We start from the raw sequence: 12,248 nt of genomic DNA, 5'->3' as shown, positions 1-12,248 counted from the left end.
CACCTTTTTTTTTAAATCCTCCGAAATCGTGAAAAACGACATACTATAGTATGCCCATGACACCATGGACTATAGCCTTTCGCTTTTGCGTGATTTTCAACTTTTTTCAAATCCTCCGAAATCGTGAAAAACGATATACTATAGCATGCCCTCCGACACCATGGACTATAGCCTTTCGCTTTTGCGTGATTTTCACCTTTTAATCAAATACTCCGCAATCGTGAAAAACGACATACTATAGCATGCCCTCCGACACCATGGACTATAGCCTTAGGCTTTTGTGTGATTTTCACCTTTTTTTTAAATCCTCCGAAATCGTGAAAAACGACATACTATAGTATGCCCTCCGACACCATGGACTATAGCCTTTCGCTTTTGCGTGATTTTCACCTTTTTTTTAAATCCTCCGAAATCGTGAAAAACGACATACTATAGTATGCCCTCCGACACCATGGACTATAGCCTATCGCTTTTGCGTGATTTTCGCCTTTTTTTTTAATCCTCCGAAATCGTGAAAAACGACATACTATAGTATGCCCTCCGACACCATGGACTATAGCCTATCGCTTTTGCGTGATTTTCGCCTTTTTTTTTAATCCTCCGAAATCGTGAAAAACGACATACTATAGTATGCCCTCCGACACCATGGACTATAGCCTTTCGCTTTTGCGTGATTTTCACCTTTTTTCAAAATCGTGAAAAACGACATACTATAGCATGCCCTCCGACACCATGGACTATAGCCTTTCGCTTTTGCGTGATTTTCACCTAAAATCCTCCGAAATCGTGAAAAACGACATACTATAGTATGCCCTCCGACACCATGGACTATAGCCTTTCGCTTTTGCGTGATTTTCGCCTTTTTTTTTAATCCTCCGAAATCGTGAAAAACGACATACTATAGTATGCCCTCTGACACCATGGACACCATGGACTATAGCCTTTTGCTTTTGCGTGATTTTCACCTTTGTTTTTAAATCCTCCGAAATCGTGAAAAACGACATACTATAGTATGCCCTCCGACACCATGGACTATAGCCTTTCACTTTTGCGTGATTTTCAACTTTTTTCAAATCCTCCGAAATCGTGAAAAACGACATACTATAGCATGCCCTCCGACACCATGGACTATAGCCTTAGGCTTTTGCGTGATTTTCACCTTTTTTTTAAATCCTCCGAAATCGTGAAAAACAACATACTATAGTATGCCCTCCGACACCATGGACTATAGCCTTTCGCTTTTGCGTGATTTTCACCTTTTAATCAAATACTCCGCAATCGTGAAAAACGACATACTATAGCATGCCCTCCGACACCATGGACTATAGCCTTAGGCTTTTGTGTGATTTTCACCTTTTTTTTAAATCCTCCGAAATCGTGAAAAACGACATACTATAGTATGCCCTCCGACACCATGGACTATAGCCTTTCGCTTTTGCGTGATTTTCACCTTTTTTTTTAAATCCTCCGAAATCGTGAAAAACGACATACTATAGTATGCCCTCCGACACCATGGACTATAGCCTTTTGCTTTTGCGTGATTTTCACCTTTTTTTTAAATCCTCCGAAATCGTGAAAAACGACATACTATAGTATGCCCTCCGACACCATGGACTATAGCCTTTCGCTTTTGCGTGATTTTCACCTTTTTTTTTAAATCCTCCGAAATCGTGAAAAACGACATACTATAGTATGCCCATGACACCATGGACTATAGCCTTTCGCTTTTGCGTGATTTTCAACTTTTTTCAAATCCTCCGAAATCGTGAAAAACGATATACTATAGCATGCCCTCCGACACCATGGACTATAGCCTTTCGCTTTTGCGGGATTTTCAACTTTTTTCAAATCCTCTGAAATCGTGAAAAACGACATACTATAGCATGCCCTCCGACACCATGGACTATAGCCTTTCGCTTTTGCGGGATTTTCAACTTTTTTCAAATCCTCTGAAATCGTGAAAAACGACATACTATAGCATGCCCTCCGACACCATGGACTATAGCCTTTCGCTTTTGCGTGATTTTCACCTTTTTTCAAATCCTCCGAAATCGTGAAAAACGACATACTATAGCATGCCCTCCGACACCATGGACTATAGCCTATCGCTTTTGCGTGATTTTCACCTTTTTTTTAAATCCTCAAATCGTGAAAAACGACATACTATAGCATGCCCTCCGACACCATGGACTATAGCCTTAGGCTTTTGCGTGATTTTCACCTTTTTTTTAAATTCTCCGAAATCGTGAAAAACAACATACTATAGTATGCCCTCCGACACCATGGACTATAGCCCTTCGCTTTTGCGTGATTTTCACCTTTTAATCAAATACTCCGCAATCGTGAAAAACGACATACTATAGTATGCCCTCCGACACCAGGGACTATAGCCTTTCGCTTTTGCGTGATTTTCGCCTTTTTTTTCAATCCTCCGAAATCGTGAAAAACGACATACTATAGTATGCCCTCCGACACCATGGACTATAGCCTTTCGCTTTTGCGTGATTTTCGCCTTTTTTTTTAATCCTCCGAAATCGTGAAAAACGACATACTATAGTATGCCCTCTGACACCATGGACACCATGGACTATAGCCTTTTGCTTTTGCGTGATTTTCACCTTTGTTTTTAAATCCTCCGAAATCGTGAAAAACGACATACTATAGTATGCCCTCCGACACCATGGACTATAGCCTTTCACTTTTGCGTGATTTTCAACTTTTTTCAAATCCTCCGAAATCGTGAAAAACGACATACTATAGCATGCCCTCCGACACCATGGACTATAGCCTTAGGCTTTTGCGTGATTTTCACCTTTTTTTTAAATCCTCCGAAATCGTGAAAAACAACATACTATAGTATGCCCTCCGACACCATGGACTATAGCCTTTCGCTTTTGCGTGATTTTCACCTTTTAATCAAATACTCCGCAATCGTGAAAAACGACATACTATAGCATGCCCTCCGACACCATGGACTATAGCCTTAGGCTTTTGTGTGATTTTCACCTTTTTTTTAAATCCTCCGAAATCGTGAAAAACGACATACTATAGTATGCCCTCCGACACCATGGACTATAGCCTTTCGCTTTTGCGTGATTTTCACCTTTTTTTTTAAATCCTCCGAAATCGTGAAAAACGACATACTATAGTATGCCCTCCGACACCATGGACTATAGCCTTTTGCTTTTGCGTGATTTTCACCTTTTTTTGAAATCCTCCGAAATCGTGAAAAACGACATACTATAGTATGCCCTCCGACACCATGGACTATAGCCTTTCGCTTTTGCGTGATTTTCACCTTTTTTTTTAAATCCTCCGAAATCGTGAAAAACGACATACTATAGTATGCCCTCCGACACCATGGACTATAGCCTTTCGCTTTTGCGTGATTTTCAACTTTTTTCAAATCCTCCGAAATCGTGAAAAACGATATACTATAGCATGCCCTCCGACACCATGGACTATAGCCTTTCGCTTTTGCGGGATTTTCAACTTTTTTCAAATCCTCTGAAATCGTGAAAAACGACATACTATAGCATGCCCTCCGACACCATGGACTATAGCCTTTCGCTTTTGCGGGATTTTCAACTTTTTTCAAATCCTCTGAAATCGTGAAAAACGACATACTATAGCATGCCCTCCGACACCATGGACTATAGCCTTTCGCTTTTGCGTGATTTTCACCTTTTTTCAAATCCTCCGAAATCGTGAAAAACGACATACTATAGCATGCCCTCCGACACCATGGACTATAGCCTATCGCTTTTGCGTGATTTTCACCTTTTTTTTAAATCCTCAAATCGTGAAAAACGACATACTATAGCATGCCCTCCGACACCATGGACTATAGCCTTAGGCTTTTGCGTGATTTTCACCTTTTTTTTTAAATCCTCCGAAATCGTGAAAAAAAACATACTATAGTATGCCCTCCGACACCATGGACTATAGCCCTTCGCTTTTGCGTGATTTTCACCTTTTAATCAAATACTCTGCAATCGTGAAAAACGACATACTATAGTATGCCCTCCGACACCATGGACTATAGCCTTTCGCTTTTGCGTGATTTTCGCCTTTTTTTTCAATCCTCCGAAATCGTGAAAAACGACATACTATAGTATGCCCTCCGACACCATGGACTATAGCCTTTCGCTTTTGCGTGATTTTCGCCTTTTTTTTTAATCCTCCGAAATCGTGAAAAACGACATACTATAGTATGCCCTCTGACACCATGGACACCATGGACTATAGCCTTTTGCTTTTGCGTGATTTTCACCTTTGTTTTTAAATCCTCCGAAATCGTGAAAAACGACATACTATAGTATGCCCTCCGACACCATGGACTATAGCCTTTCACTTTTGCGTGATTTTCAACTTTTTTCAAATCCTCCGAAATCGTGAAAAACGACATACTATAGCATGCCCTCCGACACCATGGACTATAGCCTTAGGCTTTTGCGTGATTTTCACCTTTTTTTTAAATCCTCCGAAATCGTGAAAAACAACATACTATAGTATGCCCTCCGACACCATGGACTATAGCCTTTCGCTTTTGCGTGATTTTCACCTTTTTTTTAAATCCTCCGAAATCGTGAAAAACGACATACTATATTATGCCCTCCGACACCATGGACTATAGCCTTTCGCTTTTGCGTGATTTTCGCCTTTTTTTAAATCCTCCGAAATCGTGAAAAACGACATACTATAGTATGCCCTCTGACACCATGGACACCATGGACTATAGCCTTTTGCTTTTGCGTGATTTTCACCTTTTAATCAAATACTCCGCAATCGTGAAAAACGACATACTATAGCATGCCCTCCGACACCATGGACTATAGCCTTAGGCTTTTGTGTGATTTTCACCTTTTTTTTTAAATCCTCCGAAATCGTGAAAAACGACATACTATAGTATGCCCTCCGACACCATGGACTATAGCCTTTCGCTTTTGCGTGATTTTCACCTTTTTTTTTAAATCCTCCGAAATCGTGAAAAACGACATACTATAGTATGCCCTCCGACACCATGGACTATAGCCTTTTGCTTTTGCGTGATTTTCACCTTTTTTTTAAATCCTCCGAAATCGTGAAAAACGACATACTATAGTATGCCCTCCGACACCATGGACTATAGCCTATTGCTTTTGCGTGATTTTCGCCTTTTTTTTAAATCCTCCGAAATCGTGAAAAACGACATACTATAGTATGCCCTCCGACACCATGGACTATAGCCTATCGCTTTTGCGTGATTTTCGCCTTTTTTTTTAATCCTCCGAAATCGTGAAAAACGACATACTATAGTATGCCCTCCGACACCATGGACTATAGCCTTTCGCTTTTGCGTGATTTTCACCTTTTTTCAAAATCGTGAAAAACGACATACTATAGCATGCCCTCCGACACCATGGACTATAGCCTTTCGCTTTTGCGTGATTTTCACCTAAAATCCTCCGAAATCGTGAAAAACGACATACTATAGTATGCCCTCCGACACCATGGACTATAGCCTTTCGCTTTTGCGTGATTTTCGCCTTTTTTTTTAATCCTCCGAAATCGTGAAAAACGACATACTATAGTATGCCCTCTGACACCATGGACACCATGGACTATAGCCTTTTGCTTTTGCGTGATTTTCACCTTTGTTTTTAAATCCTCCGAAATCGTGAAAAACGACATACTATAGTATGCCCTCCGACACCATGGACTATAGCCTTTCACTTTTGCGTGATTTTCAACTTTTTTCAAATCCTCCGAAATCGTGAAAAACGACATACTATAGCATGCCCTCCGACACCATGGACTATAGCCTTAGGCTTTTGCGTGATTTTCACCTTTTTTTTAAATCCTCCGAAATCGTGAAAAACAACATACTATAGTATGCCCTCCGACACCATGGACTATAGCCTTTCGCTTTTGCGTGATTTTCACCTTTTAATCAAATACTCCGCAATCGTGAAAAACGACATACTATAGCATGCCCTCCGACACCATGGACTATAGCCTTAGGCTTTTGTGTGATTTTCACCTTTTTTTTAAATCCTCCGAAATCGTGAAAAACGACATACTATAGTATGCCCTCCGACACCATGGACTATAGCCTTTCGCTTTTGCGTGATTTTCACCTTTTTTTTTAAATCCTCCGAAATCGTGAAAAACGACATACTATAGTATGCCCTCCGACACCATGGACTATAGCCTTTTGCTTTTGCGTGATTTTCACCTTTTTTTTAAATCCTCCGAAATCGTGAAAAACAACATACTATAGTATGCCCTCCGACACCATGGACTATAGCCTTTCGCTTTTGCGTGATTTTCACCTTTTAATCAAATACTCCGCAATCGTGAAAAACGACATACTATAGCATGCCCTCCGACACCATGGACTATAGCCTTAGGCTTTTGTGTGATTTTCACCTTTTTTTTAAATCCTCCGAAATCGTGAAAAACGACATACTATAGTATGCCCTCCGACACCATGGACTATAGCCTTTCGCTTTTGCGTGATTTTCACCTTTTTTTTTAAATCCTCCGAAATCGTGAAAAACGACATACTATAGTATGCCCTCCGACACCATGGACTATAGCCTTTTGCTTTTGCGTGATTTTCACCTTTTTTTTAAATCCTCCGAAATCGTGAAAAACGACATACTATAGTATGCCCTCCGACACCATGGACTATAGCCTATCGCTTTTGCGTGATTTTCGCCTTTTTTTTTAATCCTCCGAAATCGTGAAAAACGACATACTATAGTATGCCCTCCGACACCATGGACTATAGCCTATCGCTTTTGCGTGATTTTCGCCTTTTTTTTTAATCCTCCGAAATCGTGAAAAACGACATACTATAGTATGCCCTCCGACACCATGGACTATAGCCTTTCGCTTTTGCGTGATTTTCACCTTTTTTCAAAATCGTGAAAAACGACATACTATAGCATGCCCTCCGACACCATGGACTATAGCCTTTCGCTTTTGCGTGATTTTCACCTAAAATCCTCCGAAATCGTGAAAAACGACATACTATAGTATGCCCTCCGACACCATGGACTATAGCCTTTCGCTTTTGCGTGATTTTCGCCTTTTTTTTTAATCCTCCGAAATCGTGAAAAACGACATACTATAGTATGCCCTCTGACACCATGGACACCATGGACTATAGCCTTTTGCTTTTGCGTGATTTTCACCTTTGTTTTTAAATCCTCCGAAATCGTGAAAAACGACATACTATAGTATGCCCTCCGACACCATGGACTATAGCCTTTCACTTTTGCGTGATTTTCAACTTTTTTCAAATCCTCCGAAATCGTGAAAAACGACATACTATAGCATGCCCTCCGACACCATGGACTATAGCCTTAGGCTTTTGCGTGATTTTCACCTTTTTTTTAAATCCTCCGAAATCGTGAAAAACAACATACTATAGTATGCCCTCCGACACCATGGACTATAGCCTTTCGCTTTTGCGTGATTTTCACCTTTTAATCAAATACTCCGCAATCGTGAAAAACGACATACTATAGCATGCCCTCCGACACCATGGACTATAGCCTTTCGCTTTTGCGTGATTTTCACCTAAAATCCTCCGAAATCGTGAAAAACGACATACTATAGTATGCCCTCCGACACCATGGACTATAGCCTTTCGCTTTTGCGTGATTTTCGCCTTTTTTTTTAATCCTCCGAAATCGTGAAAAACGACATACTATAGTATGCCCTCTGACACCATGGACACCATGGACTATAGCCTTTTGCTTTTGCGTGATTTTCACCTTTGTTTTTAAATCCTCCGAAATCGTGAAAAACGACATACTATAGTATGCCCTCCGACACCATGGACTATAGCCTTTCACTTTTGCGTGATTTTCAACTTTTTTCAAATCCTCCGAAATCGTGAAAAACGACATACTATAGCATGCCCTCCGACACCATGGACTATAGCCTTAGGCTTTTGCGTGATTTTCACCTTTTTTTTAAATCCTCCGAAATCGTGAAAAACAACATACTATAGTATGCCCTCCGACACCATGGACTATAGCCTTTCGCTTTTGCGTGATTTTCACCTTTTAATCAAATACTCCGCAATCGTGAAAAACGACATACTATAGTATGCCCTCCGACACCATGGACTATAGCCTTTTGCTTTTGCGTGATTTTCACCTTTTTTTAAAATCCTCCGAAATCGTGAAAAACGACATACTATAGTATGCCCTCCGACACCATGGACTATAGCCTTTCGCTTTTGCGTGATTTTCACCTTTTTTTTAAAATCCTCCGAAATCGTGAAAAACGACATACTATAGTATGCCCATGACACCATGGACTATAGCCTTTCGCTTTTGCGTGATTTTCAACTTTTTTCAAATCCTCCGAAATCGTGAAAAACGATATACTATAGCATGCCCTCCGACACCATGGACTATAGCCTTTCGCTTTTGCGGGATTTTCAACTTTTTTCAAATCCTCTGAAATCGTGAAAAACGACATACTATAGCATGCCCTCCGACACCATGGACTATAGCCTTTCGCTTTTGCGGGATTTTCAACTTTTTTCAAATCCTCTGAAATCGTGAAAAACGACATACTATAGCATGCCCTCCGACACCATGGACTATAGCCTTTCGCTTTTGCGTGATTTTCACCTTTTTTCAAATCCTCCGAAATCGTGAAAAACGACATACTATAGCATGCCCTCCGACACCATGGACTATAGCCTATCGCTTTTGCGTGATTTTCACCTTTTTTTTAAATCCTCAAATCGTGAAAAACGACATACTATAGCATGCCCTCCGACACCATGGACTATAGCCTTAGGCTTTTGCGTGATTTTCACCTTTTTTTTAAATTCTCCGAAATCGTGAAAAACAACATACTATAGTATGCCCTCCGACACCATGGACTATAGCCCTTCGCTTTTGCGTGATTTTCACCTTTTAATCAAATACTCCGCAATCGTGAAAAACGACATACTATAGTATGCCCTCCGAAACCATGGACTATAGCCTTTCGCTTTTGCGTGATTTTCGCCTTTTTTTTCAATCCTCCGAAATCGTGAAAAACGACATACTATAGTATGCCCTCCGACACCATGGACTATAGCCTTTCGCTTTTGCGTGATTTTCGCCTTTTTTTTTAATCCTCCGAAATCGTGAAAAACGACATACTATAGTATGCCCTCTGACACCATGGACACCATGGACTATAGCCTTTTGCTTTTGCGTGATTTTCACCTTTGTTTTTAAATCCTCCGAAATCGTGAAAAACGACATACTATAGTATGCCCTCCGACACCATGGACTATAGCCTTTCACTTTTGCGTGATTTTCAACTTTTTTCAAATCCTCCGAAATCGTGAAAAACGACATACTATAGCATGCCCTCCGACACCATGGACTATAGCCTTAGGCTTTTGCGTGATTTTCACCTTTTTTTTAAATCCTCCGAAATCGTGAAAAACAACATACTATAGTATGCCCTCCGACACCATGGACTATAGCCTTTCACTTTTGCGTGATTTTCACCTTTTAATCAAATACTCCGCAATCGTGAAAAACGACATACTATAGCATGCCCTCCGACACCATGGACTATAGCCTTTCGCTTTTGCGTGATTTTCACCTTTTTTCAAATCCTCCGAAATCGTGAAAAACGACATACTATAGCATGCCCTCCGACACCATGGACTATAGCCTTTCGCTTTTGCGTGATTTTCACCTTTTTTTTTAAAATCCTCCGAAATCGTGAAAAACGACATACTATAGTATGCCCTCCGACACCATGGACTATAGCCTTTCGCTTTTGCGTGATTTTCGCCTTTTTTTTTAAATCCTCCGAAATCGTGAAAAACGACATACTATAGTATGCCCTCCGACACCATGGACTATAGCCTTTCGCTTTTGCGTGATTTTCACCTTTTAATCAAATCCTCCGAAATCGTGAAAAACGACATACTATAGCATGCCCTCCGACACCATGGACTATAGCCTATCGCTTTTGCGTGATTTTCACCTTTAGTATGCCCTCCGACACCATGGACTAAGCCTTTCGCTTTTGCGTGATTTTCACCTTTTTTTTTTAAATCCTCCGAAATCGTGAAAAACGACATACTATAGTATGCCCTCCGACACCATGGACTAAGCCTTTCGCTTTTGCGTGATTTTCACCTTTAATCAAATACTCCGCAATCGTGAAAAACGACATACTATAGCATGCCCTCCGACACCATGGACTATAGCCTTAGGCTTTTGTGTGATTTTCACCATGGTCTCGGAGTGATTTTCGTCTTTTTCTCAAACCCTCGTTTTTCATCATTTTTTCATCATCATCTCAGACGGCATACTATAGCATGCCGTTTTTCATCATTTTTGAGGATTTGAAAAAAAAGACGAAAATCACTCAAGACAATGGACTATAGCCCATGGTCTCGGAGTGATTTTCGTCTTATTTTCAAATCCTCGTTTTTCATCATTTTTGACCATGGGCTGTAGCCCATCTCAGACGGCATACTATAGCATGCCGTTTTTCATCATTTTTGAGGATTTGAAAAAAAGACGAAAATCACTCAAGACAATGGACTATAGCCCATGGTCTCGGAGTGATTTTCGTCTTTTTCTCAAACCCTCGTTTTTCATCATTTTTTACTATGGGCTGTAGCCCATCTCAGACGGCATACTATAGCATGCCGTTTTTCATCATTTTTGGGGATTTGAAAAAAAACGAAAATCACTCGAGACAATGGACTATAGCCCATGGTCTCGGAGTGATTTTCGTCTTTTTCTCAAACCCTCGTTTTTTCATCATTTTTGACCATGGGCTGTAGCCCATCTCAGACGGCATACTATAGCATGCCATTTTTCATCATTTTTGAGGATTTGAAAAAAAGACGAAAATCACTCGAGACAATGGACTATAGCCCATGGTCTCGGAGTGACTTTAGTCTTTTTTTCAAATCCTCGTTTTTCATCATTTTTGACCATGGTCTCGGACGGCATTGTGGCAGGTAGCAAGTAGATCAGTGACTTAGCACACTGGCTGCATGATCTGGAGATTGTGGGTTCAAACCCCACTCAAATCTTTACTTGCCAAAATCTGCCATTGACCCCCATTCTGAATTTCTCAAATTTAAAAGCACTATATTTCTAAAACGATTAAACATTTCAAAGATTCCTTTTCAGCAAACATGTCCACCGTAAGATGAACCTAAATAGGTTTGAATGGGGTTTCTAGGTGTAAGTATGTAGGACCACTAGCATGCCAAAGTTTGTGCTATTGCCATTGGGAATGCATTGGGCGTTTAACTTAAATAACTCAGAAACTACAAAACATTTCAAAGTAAAAGGTTCCAGCATGTGTCTCCACAGAAAGCTGAATTATAAAAAGTGTGAATGGAGTTTCTAGGTGACTGATTTTTTGACGTGCCACTATCTGCCATTATACATTTCTCAAATTGAAAGCACTATATTTCTAAAACTATGAAACATTTCAAAGATTCCTTTTCAGGCAAACATGTCCACCGTAAGATGAACCTAAATTGGTTTGAATGGGGATTCTAGGTGTAAGTATGTAGGACTAGTAGCATGCCAAAGTTATAATCTTTTTCGGACGGCATACTATAGCATGTCGTTTTTCGTGATTTTGGACTATTTGAAAAAAAGATGAAAATCATGAAAAAACAACATACTATAGTTCATGGCTTCGGACGGCATATTATAGCATGTCGTTTTTCATGATTTTGGAGGATTTGAAAAAAATATGAAAATCATGAAAAAACGACATACTATAGTCCATGGTTTGGGACGGCATAATATATTTTGTCATATTTTCATGATTTTGGGACACTATGTGAGAGCCAGGACTTGAACCTGCAGCCTCCTGATTCCCAGGCAGGCTCTGTACCCAGTGAACCACTGTGCATGATGTTCTTAAAAGGCTGAATAGATAATGACAGAAGAGCCAGAGACTTGTTTCCATTGTGGTTCATAAACATTCGAACGTCTAGAGATAAACAACAGCAAAAGAAACAATAGACAAATCTCCCGTTATTTTATTTTTGTATCAATGTTGTACTCAAAGGGAACAGCAGACTGCATTGTGGCAGGTAGCAAGTAGATCAGTGACTTAGCACACTGGCTGCATGATCTGGAGATTGTGGGTTCAAACCCCACTCAAATCTTTACTTGCCAAAATCTGCCATTGACCCCCATTCTGAATTTCCCAAATTTAAAAGCACTATATTTCTAAAACGATGAAACATT

Source organism: Electrona antarctica, assembly GCF_951216825.1.
Source record: "Electrona antarctica genome assembly, chromosome: 21".
NCBI lineage: Eukaryota > Metazoa > Chordata > Actinopteri > Myctophiformes > Myctophidae > Electrona > Electrona antarctica.
This window is presented reverse-complemented; position numbering follows the sequence as displayed.